This window comes from Gracilinanus agilis, chromosome 3 (assembly GCF_016433145.1).
Source record: "Gracilinanus agilis isolate LMUSP501 chromosome 3, AgileGrace, whole genome shotgun sequence".
Classification (NCBI taxonomy): domain Eukaryota; kingdom Metazoa; phylum Chordata; class Mammalia; order Didelphimorphia; family Didelphidae; genus Gracilinanus; species Gracilinanus agilis.
In genome coordinates, this window is record NC_058132.1 from 136,079,075 (window position 1) to 136,094,603 (window position 15,529).

Here is a 15,529-nt window from a genome sequence, read left to right on the forward strand (position 1 = left end):
GATTACATTTATCCCTTTTGATTGCCATGCAGGGGGAAAAGAGACATTAACAAACCCTAATCATGGACAAAGAGCACTTTGGAAGATGAGAAAATAATATTTAGTCTTGAGCTTTGCTCAGAATGATGGCTTTGCCACTTTCTTAGTGACTCCAAATTGATTAACTTTTACTTCTTTGGATCTCGTTTTCCTTATCTATAAAATGAGGGGCTTGGAAAGTAAGATCCCTAGTGATCTTTTGTCCATTTAAAATTCTGCAGTCCTTTAGACAAGAATTGCCCAGTATGAGAGCATGAAAGACAGTGGTCAGAAGTGATCTAAGGAGGAAAACCTAGTCCACAGATGCATATCTAAGAATGTGAGGAAGGCACAGAATGAAACCTAAAATCATGTGTCAGAATGCCATGCCTTGGAAAGACTTATATGAACTGATGAACTTATATGAACTGATTAAATGAGATATTTGTAAAGAATTTAGCTCAATTCCTGGCACATAGTAGGCACTATATAAATGCCCCTTCTTTTCCCTTCCATTCTCTTCTCCCTTCCCTTCTCTACCCCATCCCCTTTTTCTTTCCTTTCCTTCTCCTTTCCCCAAAGTGAAGTAAGAAGACACAAGAGGAACAGTTAGGTGGCTCAGTGGATTGAGAATTAGGACCAGAGATGGGAGATCCTGGATTCAAATGTGATCTTAGTTCCTAGCTGTGTGACCCTGGGGGAGTAACTTAGTCCCCATTGCCTAGCCCTTACTGCTCTTCTGCCTTAGAACAAATACATATTGATTCTAAGATGGAAGGTAAAGGTTTAAATATTTTTTTAAAGATTCAAATAATTTGAATCTTTATAATTTTTTAAAAAAAGATCTAAGAAAACAATACACGATGACCTCAACAATATACATGAAAGCATAAATCATACCAAAAATCAATAAAGGGACTATAATTATGACTAAACTTAACCTGAATAAGAGGTGCAAGAATGCATCTCTCTTCCTTTTCATAGAGGTTAAGGGTAGGAGGGAGAGGTGGGATATGGATGTGGAATATAAGTGGACTATTGCATATATGGTTGGACTTGTTAAATTGACTAGTTTTCTTAAAATGTTTTCAGTTTCTCTCTCCTTTCTTTTTAATTCTTTGTTTTCATAGATAGTTCTATGAATGTATGAAGGACAACAGATATACTGGGAAATAAAGGTGATAGAAAAGATAGCAATACACACATATTATAACAATCAATAAATAATGTATAGATACGGATATATATTATATTTTGTTCCTACATTACCTTCATTTTCCAGGATATCTGTTCCCCTATACTGCATATAATATACTGCATATTAAAATGATAGATAGATAGATAGATAGATAGATAGATAGATAGATAGATAGATAGATGAATGGATGGATAGGTAGGAAGACAGACTGATTAAATAGATAGTTGACAGATATGAGAGAAAGAGAAAGGGAGAGAGAGATGGATAGATAGATGGATAGATGGATAGATGGATGGATGGATAGATAGGTAGAAAGATTAGATAGATGATAGATAGATAGATAGATAGATAGATAGATAGATAGATAGATACATACATACATACATACATACATACATAGATGCATAGATACATAGATACATAAGTAGAGGCATATATACAGATAAATAGAGATAGGCAGATAGAGATACAGATAGATAAATAGTTGTGCCTTCTGTACATTCCAAATACAGTTTTACTCTCCGGTACCCTAAGCCACTGGTGATTGACATCCTTTCCTGCCACTGAGCTCTTCGGTGAGTGTTCCCGCCATTTAAAGAGAAGGGGTGTGAGGTATGTGTGTGTAATTAAAGACTACAAGTCCAAATACACACTAAATGTAATGCAGTCTCTCCTTTGCTCAGAGAGGGACCTGAATTCCTCTGCCTTGCTCCCTCCTTGCCCACTAGGGGGCACTGTGTGACTGAGGCTGCACAGGCAGAGCCTTCCCCAGAATTACTATATATATATACACCTGTTGTGTGTCAGGCTTTTGCGTGTTTCCAAGTGAGCAGCTCCTGTTGTGACAGGCTGGGAGAACCAGCCAGTTATTGCTACCAGCGCATTCTGGGAGAGGTACAAAATAACAAGAATCATTTGCGTTTTCCCAAATGGACTTGTATTATATGAACAGTCGTGGGGTTTTTTTTTTTTTTTTTGCCTGCTCTTTCCCTCTCTGGTCCCCCAACCCCTTCTCCTGGTGCTGGCTTCCCATTCAAATGCGGATGAAGAAAAAGGGAGGGAAGATACTCCACAGGACTTGGGGTTGCATCCTTCCACACTACCCTGGAAATAATGGACATTTCTTGTTATCAAATTCAAACAAAAGCCATTTCATCCCATGCATGAGCAGCTTTTTGAAACATTAACCTGGCATGGTGGAAAGAAATACAGGATTTGTTAATGGAAGACCTGAGTTCAAATTCTGATGGGGGTGGCTTATTACCTGCATACACTTGAACAAATTGCTTAACTTCTTTGGGCTACAGTGGCCTCTGTCTACAAAAATGAGGGGTTTGGATTAGGTGATACCTTCTGGCTCTCAATCTATGAACCAGGATTTGAGTATTTTATCAGGTGACCATTTATATTGCTTCAAGGGATTTCAGAAACTCTCCAAAGGTTCTGAGTGGGGAAAAAAGGTTCTGGGTGGAAACAAACCCAGAAATCACCACGGTCAATTAGGACCTGAGTAACATCTCCAGAGCTTCACCAAATGGTTATCTAGCCTGTCCTTGAAGACTTCCTGTAATAAGAAACTTATTGCTTTCAGATACAGCCTAATCACTCCCTATTTAGATAGTTCAGATTATTGGGATTTCATAGCAAAGAATTGGAAACTGAGGGGATGTCCATCAGTTGGAGCATGGCTGAACAAATTGTGGTTCATGTTGATGATGGAATACTATTGTACTATAAGAAATGATAAGCAAGATAATTTCAGAAAAAGCTGGAAAGATCTGTAGGAATTGATGCAGAGTAAACTGGGAGAACATTGTACACAATAACAGCAAAATTGTACAATGATCATCTGTGAAAACTTGGCTAATCTCAGTGACACAGTAATATGGGACAATGCTGAAAGACTTATGATGGGGAATGCTATATATGTCCAGAGAAAGAACTATTGGAGTCATCTTTCACATCAGTGTATTTATGTTTTTCTTTTGCAGTTTTGATAATGTATGAATTTGCTCTTACAACAATGACCAATATGGAAGATTGAGAATAAAAATATTTTTTAATTCCACAGAACAGACAAAATCCACTTGTTGGTCCTCTAGTTAACTCTCTCTTAATATCCTTTAAAGATGTTAAGGTTCTAAGGGACATTTGTTTTGTCTCTCCCTGTTAAAATGTTAGTCCTTCAATGTCATATATCCCTCACAATTGTTCAAATAAAGTTACTTTTCAAGGAAAGAAAAGATCCCTAAGGCTGGGTTATTTTTAGGGGTTGATGGAGTTAGGAGGGGAAAGAAAAACCAGGTCAGCCACGGAAAAAAACTTTAAATGGGGAAACGTTTCATTTTTGGGACACCGACTCTCCTTTTTTTTCTTTTCATGGCAATTCATTTCTCCTCCCTACCTGAAGCATCCAATATAATTCTAATCTTTCCTCCTTACCAAAACTCATTTTCATAAAATGCTCTGAAAATCTGATTATTTAATTCCCCCCTTTTTTGCAATGTGTAATTTGGTAGAAATTTTTATGTTTCCTCTAATTCTGGAAAAAAAAAAGCCAAGGTCCCAGATAAAGGCCTTTTAGGCATCTATGAAAAGGTAAAGGACATGTTCTGGGGTAGACTTCCTGCTGATTATCCCTGACACCATGCAATCAGTATGAAATCAGATAGAAAGATAGATAGATAGATAATAGAGAGAGACAAACAGATGGAGATGGATACATAAATAGATGATAGATGGATAGATAGATAGATAGATAGACAGACAGATAGATAGATAGATAGATAGATAGATAGATAGATAGATAGATAGATAGATAGATAGATAGATAGCTCTTTATTCTGTCTATGTATTGAGGTCCATCTTGACAGAGAGATTTGATTTAAAAATAATACTAAAGTTTTTTTCTTTCACCTCTTTAACTGTGGCTTTGTTTACTTTCCCTTTTCTTTGCTAATACTTAATAATTTAAACTCCTATTTATTTTTTTTTACCATAACTCTGAAACTTCAATACTTTTCTCTACACTTTTATTTCTGAAAGGGGATCAGAGGTGCTCTCTCTTCCTTTGGATCAGTACCTACTCCCTCCCCAACCCCAGCACTCGCCATCCATACCTGGTCATCACCATACAGAATCAAGCACTTGTCATGATCCACATAACTAAAGCAAAGAAATAAGACAAAAGAAAAATCTTAGAAACTCAAGAAATATTATAAAAGTTTGAAAAACTGAAATAATGGCTGAAAATTACTCTCATTTTCTTCCTCATGTGTTTTATATGTATTGATATATATACAATATATTGCATATATATGCACATATAACACATTTATATAATATACTGTACCATAGATACGTATTTTAAATATAAGTAGTATATATGATACATATTAAATACATAGATAGCATAAGTATACTATATCTTCTACATATCCTATCCATATTTATCAGATATGTATGCCATATACCTGTATCTGCTCTAGCAGGTATATGTGTGTGTATAGAATTTACTCTGTATATATGTATAGCATGCTACATATTGATATATTAACTATATACTCTCTGGGTATGTATATTATAGTAAATGTGCGTTTTAAAAATTTGTACTCTGGGGACTACATTTCCCATCATTCTTTTCTCTTCCTGGGGTTCCCTTTTCTTGTGTCCTGATGTTGCATCTTGGCTTAGGTTTGTTTATAAATTTGCTGAAACCCATCCTGAGGGGACTCTTTTTTGGGGCTTTAGCTTTGGCTCGAGCGTGGTAGGCTTCTGGGTCTCTGGCTCTTTGTTCACTTGGCTGAAGGAACCCCTTTTCTCTCTCACTGTTGTTATTAAATCCTATAAATGTAAATACTTGGAGTATTCATTCATTTTTAGTCTTATACATATGCTATATATGTAAAGGATATATACTGTCTATGTATACATGCTATAGTATATTGCTCTACATATATGTAGAACATGTATCTATGGCAGAATGTATTGTATGAATTTGGGCTTTAGGGCAAAGAAAAGTTGCTCACAAGAGGACTCCAATATCATCAAACTTTTCTTAATGAAAATTACTTTTTGGAACCCATTCAAAACAAACTCCTGAATATCATCTATTTCTTCTTTTCCAATGAAACTTGACAATGTTCTCTTTTATGTGTCATATGTTTGCTAATGATTTCAGATTCACTAATATTAACAACAAAGTCTGTGAATCCATGTATGCTTGAATGGATGGATGGATTTCTAACCACTATCTTCCAGGTTCCATGCCGGGTACTGGATTTGCAAAGCCAAAAGTGAATCAGTCCCTGTTCTCAAGAAGTTTACATTCTACCAAAAGTGACAACATTTCACTCATTCTGTTTAATTCAGTTTGTATCCATTCAGATAAGTCTTCCTATGCTTTTCTATATTCATAATAATCTCATTCCTCACAGCAAAGCAATATTCCATTGCACTCCTGTATTGCACTCTTTTAGCTACTCTGAAAAAGTTTCTAATCTCTTCTGGTTAGAGGTGGGAAATAGTCCATATCTTTTAACATGACAAGTGACCATCTCATCTTTGACTGACTTTCACTTCCGTTACATAAAAAATTAAGTCATTTTAGGGACAAACAGGACTAGCAGCTGGGCAGGGATGGAGAGATATCAGGCAAGACCTTATTTAGGAGGTGATGCTTGATCTGGTTCGTAAAGGATCTTTGAAGGCAAAAGTAAGGAGGGAGAACATTCCAAATATGGGGGAGAGCCAGTAAAAATTCATAGAGATGAGATTGTACTACTAAGTGTGGGGAAAAATTAGTCAGTTTGAATGGAGTGTGACTCTGGAAAACTAGCTTGGGGTCAGGTGATGGTGGGCTTTAAACAGCAAACAGAGAAGTTTGCATTTGATTCTCAAAGCAATTGGGAGCCACTAGATTTTATTGAGTGACCTTCATGTAAGGAAAATTGTGCTTTGGCAGGCATGTGAAAGGTGGATCCAGGAGACACTTAAGACAGATCATCATAGGTTCTAGGAATAATAGGTTCATAATTTTATAATTGGAAGGAATTTTAGAGATCATCTAATCCAGGGGTCAGAAAGTTATCTATGACCCATAGGCTAAATCCTGTCTGCTGGTTGTTTTTGTGTGGCCCTTAATTGTCTGTTAAAATGTAAAAACTACTCTTATTTCACTGGTTATAGTTTTCCAACTCTTGATGTAGTCAGACCTCTTTTTTTTCTGTTGAATTGAGCCCCAGAGAAGCTTTCTGAAGTCACAAAGGGAAAAGAAGAGCATAAGCATTTAATAACAGTGAATAGAGCACTAGAGCTGGTGTCAAGAAGACCTAAATTCAAATCTGGCCTCAGACACTTAAAGTTTGTGATCCTGGGCAAGTTGCTTAACTCCTATTTTCTTTAATCCACTGGAGAAGAGAATGGCAAATTATTCCAGTATCTCTGCTAAGAAAATCCCATGGACAGTAGGATTCACAGGGTCAAAAAATGCTGGACTGAATGCCTAAACAACAAACTGAATGCGTTAAACAACAACAAAACAATTATGGGAAGAAAATAAGCCTTTTCCGGGCCAGAGCTTTTTAGAAATATTATATTTTTCAAGCCCCACAACAGACTTGTGAGGTAAGTGGTGTTATTATTCCCATTTTGCAGTGGAGGAAACTGAGGCAAATAGAGGTTAAGTGGCTTGCCCAGAGTTATATGGCTCATAAGTGTCTGAGGTGATATATGAATTCAGGTCTTCTTGACTCTAGGCCCAGCACGGTTGTCTACTGAGCCACACTAACACTAACACAGGTCAGTAACAATAACAGCTGAGATTTAAACCCAGACTTCTGACTGCAAGTCAATACTTTTTTATATGACACCAAATATTTGTGTAGACCCTGAAAAACTTTTCAATTTACTATCTATTCATTTATTCCTCAGATATAAGCAGGAAGTCATTAAAGGTTGCAGAAGGTAAATGAAAAAAACAAACAAACAAAACAAAACATGACAATATTTAACACTGAATGCCATGAAATTGTAATCACTAAGTCTACCCTGAAAGAGGAGATAAAAGAAGGTCCATCTGCAAAAGGTAGGAAATTATGGGTGTGGAATATTGCATAGACTTTTTAATACATGATTAGGTTTTCTGAATTATTTATTTCCCCTTCCCTTTTAAAATTTGTTGTTATAAGGAATGGATAGCTCCCTGAAAGGGAGAGAGGGTTTGGGAAATATAGGCAATATAAAAATAAAAGATCAATAAAATTAATTTTTTAAAAAAGTTATTTCTTCAGGAAGATTACTCATATATAATTTATAGTTTTTGCTGCTTAATCTAGATCTATCCTGGGACCACTGGATTATTTTCACAAACAACCATTTATGACTAATACTGCCCTGAGTGGTTACTGTCAATTGGGCCAAAGTTGTTATTTGCAAACATTCCCAATATCCTGCCAGTCATTACAGATCACAGGAAATATCATCTTTCGCTCAATCGGATGAGTTGTAACTTGCCCTACCGCACAACATTTTGGGTAAATTTTGGTCTCTTTTTGGCCTTCCTAACCTGAGAGGCCAATGTCCCAAAACTATGGCCTTCCCTGAAAACTAAAAGAAATGCATTAATGTCCCTAGTTACCCAAATACCTAATTTAAGAGCCCCAAAGGGACTGCCATCATTCCCTGAAGTATTCTTACAACCCAGCCAGACTCAAGGCTGCTAGATGTCTCCCATTATTGTACTCTGACCACAGTTTCTCTTTATCTTCTTTCTTCTTCTCTCCACGTTCTACCTTTAAGCTTTTAATAACTCTGATTCTCCAGCCCTATATTCCATATATCTTGATAATATTATCTTGAGGGATAGAGTTCCAGATATGAAAAAAAATCATATTATCACAGAATATAAGAATTGGAGAGGACTTCAGAAGCCATCTAGTCTAACCCATGCCTGGAAAAAAATAAAAGGAATTCAGTCTTCAATTGAAGATCTCTGTCAAGAGGAAGCTAGAAGGTAGAAATGAGGTGGGAGATTTTTCCTCACATTAGGGACAGCCAGTGAAAACACCTGAAGTCAGGAAATGGAAAAATGGAATGTCATGTGTGAAGATTATGAAGGAGATCAATGTCACTGGCCCTTCCTTCCCCCATTACTAGTACCTTTTCTCTGAGATTATCTCCCATTTATGCTACCTTGATGCCCATGCCCATGTTTGCATGTTGTGTCCCCATTAGAATATGAGCTCTTTGAGAACAGGGACTATTTTTGTCTTTCTCTATATCCACATCACTTACAGAACCTGATATAAATAGCTGGTTGGTTGTTGTCCTTCGTACTTGAGGAGGACCAAAATGTCATCGCCATGTCAGACTCAACGTCCAGTGTGTCCAGCTGTGGCTGACCAGACCAATATAAGCTCAGAAGACTCTACCATATGTTGGACATAAATATCCCCTAAGAACACTCGAATGGAGATGCCTCTAAATTTATCAATCTCATATTTCTTTTGAGCACTATGATTCTGCTTCATTCATAGTGCCAGCATCTCCCATGTAAGCACTCAATCAATATTGTTGACTGATTGACATTAACAGAAAGACATACATACACAGGGCATACTCCATATGTATCATGGAGAAATTCTTCTTGCTTTCCATACTTGTTTGAAACAAGTTCCTTAGCCCTTTGCTTTCTTGAGGGTTGCTCTCTTGGCTAAGTCTTTGGGACTCAAATCACAAATATATTAAGGGCTACTCAATTCCTTTCACCCTGCCCCAATCACTTGGTACTTTCTTTTCCTGGACTCCAGTTTTTCTGGCCCTTCTTTGGGGTTATAAAGCTTGATTTATTTGGTTGACAGAGGCATAAGACACAAGACTATAAAAGACAAGGTTGAAAGATGGAAGCCACTTTCCTCTATGTCTGTGAAAACTAGCCTCTTAGGAGGGAGGGAAATGATGGAGAAAGAAGAAATGAAACCTGTTGCTCTTACAACTCTTGAGTGCTATAGTTCTCCAAACCCCTCATGATCCATCTAGTGGGGGCCATAGTAGGTGATGGATAGAATCAGCAGACAGTATGGTAGTTATTGAGGATAGTAGCCTGAAAGCCGCTTCTGCTGACCACAGTCCTTTTGGGAGCACAGAGTCTACACAAAACAACAACTCCAGCTGAAAAGTGAAATTGAACCATCAATCAGGGGTAGCAATTTGTAACCACTAAGTGATTCATCAAAGGCTTCTTAATTTGCTTACTAGCTCACAAATCAATTAGTCAATAGGCATTTATTAAGCACCAACTATGTGCAAGTCACTGTGCCGGGTAGTCAGAGAAACACAAAGCTAAATTAAGTCACTACAATTCTCTCCAGGGCCTTGCAACCTAGTAGGGAAGCTAAATCTTGTGCAAAGTTAACTAGAATTCCAAACTGAATTTTTCTAAGAACTTAAATGATAGTGATTAACTCCTCTTTGTTTTATTTAAACTAAATTTAAATTTAAACTAATTTTAAACTAAATTTAAAATAAAAAGGCATTTAAAACTCTCTCTGATCATGCTCTCAACTAGACATTAATTCCTTCACATATTCTATAGCTTTGTGTATTTACACAGGCTATCCCCTATGCTTTGAAAGTACTCTCTCCTGTAGGATTTAAATTAACGTCCAGTGCACTGTGTTATATTTTATAAATTTTTATATATTTGTATTTATATATGTATATATTTATAAATTAATAAATTTATTAATAATCACTAGAAGCAAAGGAGTAAAAAAAAACAAACCTAATTACCTAACAAAAATAAGACCATATGACTAAGCTCTCCTCACCTGCTCCAGCAGCTTGTGATCCAGGAGAGGAAAGCAAGAGGCAAGACTATACCAAACTTATATCTTCCCTACGTCAGAATGCAATGTGAGCAGGAAAGTGGGGTGCTGGGAATCATAGTTCAAGGGTACAGAAATTAATTACACACTCCTTTTTAGAAACCTCACTCTTCAAGGCTCAGTTCATATACCATCTTCTCCATGGGGTCTTCCCTCATGGCCCCTAGCTGTGGGTAGCTTCATTGAAGTGAAGACCTGAGTTCAAATCCAACTTTATATTTACTAGTTTGTGTGACCCTGGGTAAAACATCTACCTTCAGTTTCTTCAACTGCCAAATGGGGATAATCATAGCACCTATCTCCCAGGATTATTGGAGGCATCAAATGAGATGCTATTTTTAAAACATGTAGCACAGTAATTGGCACATATTAAGTTTTGATATTAATTTGATATTAATTAATTTTATTTTTGATATTAATTAAATTAATTTTATGATAATTAAGTTATTATAAAATTAAAATAATAAATAAAATAAAAATAATCAAATTAATTATATTATAATAATTAAATTAAATTAATTTTATAATAATTAAATATTCCTCAGGTATACTGACTTTAAGTTCATCCCTTTCTACTTTACATGTATTTATATACTATCATATTCTCTATACTTTTAGCCAATAGATTGGAAACTCCTTGAACATGGGGATTGTATCATTTTTATTTTAGTATTTTCACACCCAAGAGAGTGCTTTATATATAGCAGACACTCAATATTTGTTTAATTGAATTAATAAAGTGTTATGGGAGAATGAAAACCTAAGAGACCATTTTTGGTTGTGGGGGTTGGGGTGTTGGGTGTGGGAAATTAATACTGAACTGTGATGTTGAATTGTGAAATGGTTTCCCCTTTTGGCCCTCCAAAAACAGTTTGATTTTAAAGCTACAAATAATCTCTCCCAGAAGCTATGAAACTGGATTGGATCCTCCCTTCTTTTGTCTAGATCTTTTGTCTTCCTTAAGGATAACTGGGTTGAGGGGATCTCTCAGGGCTGGCTTCTGCTTTAGGCAGGGTGAAGACCTATTCCTTATTTATCTGTAAACAAGAACTCTTTAGGTAATGAAGTCAGTCAGCTCTAGCCACCATGTTGGAAAGTATGGTGGTCCAGACACATTGCAAGGAATAAAAGTTGTGTTCCATCCTCCTGAGTCCTACCTCTTCCTGTGATGAAGTATTGAGGGAGGGATTGAGGTTTCCAAGCCCACCCTCTCAGTGACTTTTCCAATCAGAGATGTCCTGGGGAATGGACTGAATGATGTTGTCACAAGCAGTATATAAGATGTGTACCAGAGGAATTCGCCCTCTTTTTTGCTCCTCTCTTCTGGTCAAGATCTTGCCCAGCTCTCCTGCTTGAGTTAATTCCTCTCTCTTAGGCTCTGCTTTTTGCCCCACTCACATTATTTGGCATCTATTCAGACTGATGGGGGGAGACCAGTGGCTAGTTTTATTTCCTTGAGTGGTCTTTTAATAAATTAATTTTAAATTTTAATATATGCAGCCACCAGAAAATTTCATTCATTACATGGAGAAGTGGCATAAGAGGTAAGAGGCAGGATGAGGGAAAAATACAAGAAGAAGCTAAATTTTTGGCCTTGACCTCAAAGGATGGGTTCATAAGCAAAGATGCTCTTTTACTCAATGAGCAAAGATGGATACGGGAAAACATTCCGAACATAGGTAGCAAATCCTGTGAACAAAGGACCCTTTCCACAGATATAGAAAAACATGGGATGTGTTTCTAAAATAGTGGTAGTCAAATTCATTCTAGTATAGAGACTGTGTGAATAGTGGGAATTATTTGGAAAGGTATATTGATTCCAGTCTTTGAAAGGCCTAGAATATTACATTAAGGATTTTAGACTTTGATATTCAGTGAATAAAAGTTAAAGTGTTTTGAGCAGTGGAATAATTGGTGTTAAGGATATATTGAAGGAAGGAGAATCTGAAAGTAAGGAAAATAGCTAGGAGACAATTTCAATAATCCAGATAAGAGGACCTAAACTAGGCCAAGCATATTAGGATTGGAAAGTAAGGAATGTATGTTAAAGGTACTATAGTGTTACAACATAATTATTTGCCAAATTATGTAGATATCTAGGGCAAGGAAAAGGGACAAGACAAAATTGACTCTAAAATTTGGAGCTTGAATAACAGTAAGAAAGTCAATAACACCATCAAAGACTGAAAAGTTAGAAAAGAGAAGAAGGCTGCATTTCACTTAAATGTGACATTTTATCAAACACCTAGTATGAAGAGTAGAAAGCTAGGTAGTATAGTGGGATAGAGCATCAGGCTTAGAGTCAAGAATACCTGAGTTTAAGTCTGGTCTCAGATACTTAATAGCTGTGACCCTAGGCAATTCATTTCACCATATTTGCCTCAGTTTCCTCATCTATAAAATGAGCTAGAGAAGGAAATGGCAAACCACTCCAATATTTCTGTCAAGAAAACCCCAAATAGAGAGTCATGAAGAGTCAGACATGACTGAAACAACTGAACAACAACAACATCAAAAGTATGAGAAGTGCTATATTAAGAACTAAATAAAACACAGCATTTAAATCAGACATGGCTCCTATGTTTTTGAGGCTTATTAGGCTTTCCCACCATCACTCAGTGGCCTTTTTACCCTGGAACATCCCTCTAACATGACAATTTCCTCCTCTCATTGGTGAATTCCTTTCAGGGCCCTCCATTTGGGGGCCATGCCTAGCCATGCATCATTCCTCTCCTGACTATATACTTCTGACTCTTTAGATTTTATTCTCATACTCCTGTAGACTTTGCTAATATGTTCCCCACAGAGTCACTTATTCCTTCCTTCAGTGCCTCTTTTCTCTCCCATTTTCAGCTTCCTAATATGCATTGTCTTTCTTCCATTAGCATAAAAGATATTTGAGCACAGGAAATATCTTTCTTTTTGCTTATATTTGTGTCTCCAACAATTAGCACAGTGCCTGACTTTCAATAAACACTTAATAAACTTTTGCCTACCTGCCCCTGCTCTGATGAATACAGTTTGTTTTTGATGATCCATGTGACACATTGAGAATTAATTACATTATAAATTACACATATACGTGCATTATAGAAAAAAAGTCCTGTACAAGGCCAAAAAGGAAGAAAAAGTTGTTGCTTCTTGAAGGGATCAGAAAAAATTTCCTGGAGTTCCATTTTGGACTGGTCCTTTTTGGATAAGTAGGAATTCTTCAGGTAAGGATGACCCAGAAGGGCATTCAGGGCATCTCTAACAGCATAAACAAAATAATAAAGATGGAATGTGGAGGGACAGGGGATGGTAAATCATCTAGTTTAGCTGAAGCATAGTGTGTGGAAAAGAAAGCAATAAAAAAATTTAAAAGCAAAACAAAATAATATGAGAAAAGGCTGGAAGGGTAGGATGATTCCAAATTACCCTCAACCCTAGGGTAAAGGGCCTTAGATATCAGGCAAAAATTTGATTTTAAATTGGAAGTCAAAAGGGAGCCCATTGAAGAAGGATATTATACAGAGAAGTACCCTAACCCAAATTATTCATAGAAAAGATGTCTTGAGGTGGTTTCAAGGATGCATTCAAAGAGCTAGAAAGTGGTGTAGGAAGACTCCTTAGATTGGTATTTCAGAAGTCCATACAGATAATAAAGAGGGCCCTTACTAAGACTGTGGCAAAGGGAATACGGAGGAGGGAAGAAAAGACAAATGAAACATGTTGCAGAGAGTGAATCATTAGGATTTAGAGACTCATTAGATTAGTTAAGCGAGGAAGTAGGAAGTCAGAGGAAACACTTAAGTTTCAAACATGTAAAACTGAGTGAATGGTGGTTCCCCTGACAGAAATTGTGAAGTCAAGAGGAAATGTGGCTTTTGGATGGAAGAGAAGAATTGAGCATGTTGAGTTTAAAATGCCTGTGGAACATGGGAGTGAAAATGTCCTATAGCAGTTAGATATGAGTTAGAAATCCCCAGGAGAGAGTTCAGAGTTAGAGATAATTTGAGGAATCATCTATGTAGAAATGATAGTTAAAGTCAGAGAAATGAATGAGATTGCCTAGAGCAGTGATTCCTAAAGTGGGTGCTACTGCCCCCTGGTGGGTGCTGCAGCAATCCAGGAGGCAGTGATGGCCACAGGTGCATTTATTTTTCCTATTAATTGCTCTTAAAATTAAAAAAAAATTCATTTCCAGGGGGCTAAGTGATATTTTTTCTGGAAAGGGGGCAGTAGGCCAAAAAAGTTTGGGAACCACTGGCTTAGAAAGACAATATAAACAGAGAAGATGGCAGAAGACAACCTTGGAAGATACATATTTTAAGGCAAGAGGACAGGGAACTAAAGAAAAATACAGAGTAGAAGTTAGAGAGGTAGTAGACAAACCAGGAGAGTATGGTGTCTGAAGCCAAGAGAAAAGAGTATTCATATGTGTGCATAGTTCAGAGAAAGCATGAAAGACAAAGATTTTTCAAAGACATGGAAATAGGCAATTAGGAGATTATTTGTCACCTTAGAGTCATTTCTTTAAAATGCTGAAAATTCAAACTAAATTATTAGGAGTTGAAGAGAAAATGGAAAGTAAGGAAGAAGAGACATCAGGAACAAACCTTTTTCAAGAAGTTTGTCATTGTTTTCCTCCATCCCTCCCCTAAATCCCCTGCTCACTTCAAATCTGGAATTATTGGAAGGACCTTCTCAGTTTCAGTTCTGTTGTCCCTTCTGAGTTGTGTTATAATATCAATGATAACTTACAAATATTAGCTTCTAAGAAAAATGACAAAGATTATATTAAGCAAATTCGTGAATTATTTCTCTCCAAATGGCATAAAACCAGTCTATGTAGCATAGTAGAAGTCTGGCAGTAAAGAGAATGAGAGAGAGATGGTCCTCTAACTAGATGGCGCAGAGAAGTTAAGGGAAGGCCTTTTTTTAAGATTGGAAATACCTAAATGTTTTGTACATAAATGGGAAGGAACTTATAAATAGGAAGAGGCTGAAGATGCATGAGACACAGGTGATAACTACCACATCAGGGTTCTAGAGGAGACAAGAGGAAATAGGATAGAAGGTATAGGTAGTATGATTGGCCTTGGTTGGTCACCTTTTCCATTGAGACAGGAGTAAATAGGTGGTGACCCTGAGAAATTTTGAGAAGCACATATGAAGTTTAAGGTTCCAGTGAACTATCTATTTGATGTCCATTAGGTAACTGGAAATATTGACTTAGAGCTGAAGTCAAGTCAGAGGAAGTGGCAAAGATTTGGGAGTCATCTGCATAAAAATGATGGGTGAAGACATAGAAATAGATGAGATTACCGAGAGAATGTGTATATAGGAAAATACCATGGATAGAGCCTTAGGAGAACACCTAAATTTAGAAGATGGGAAATAAAGATGAGCCAGTGAAAGAGACAAAAAAGAAAGATAGGAGAGACTA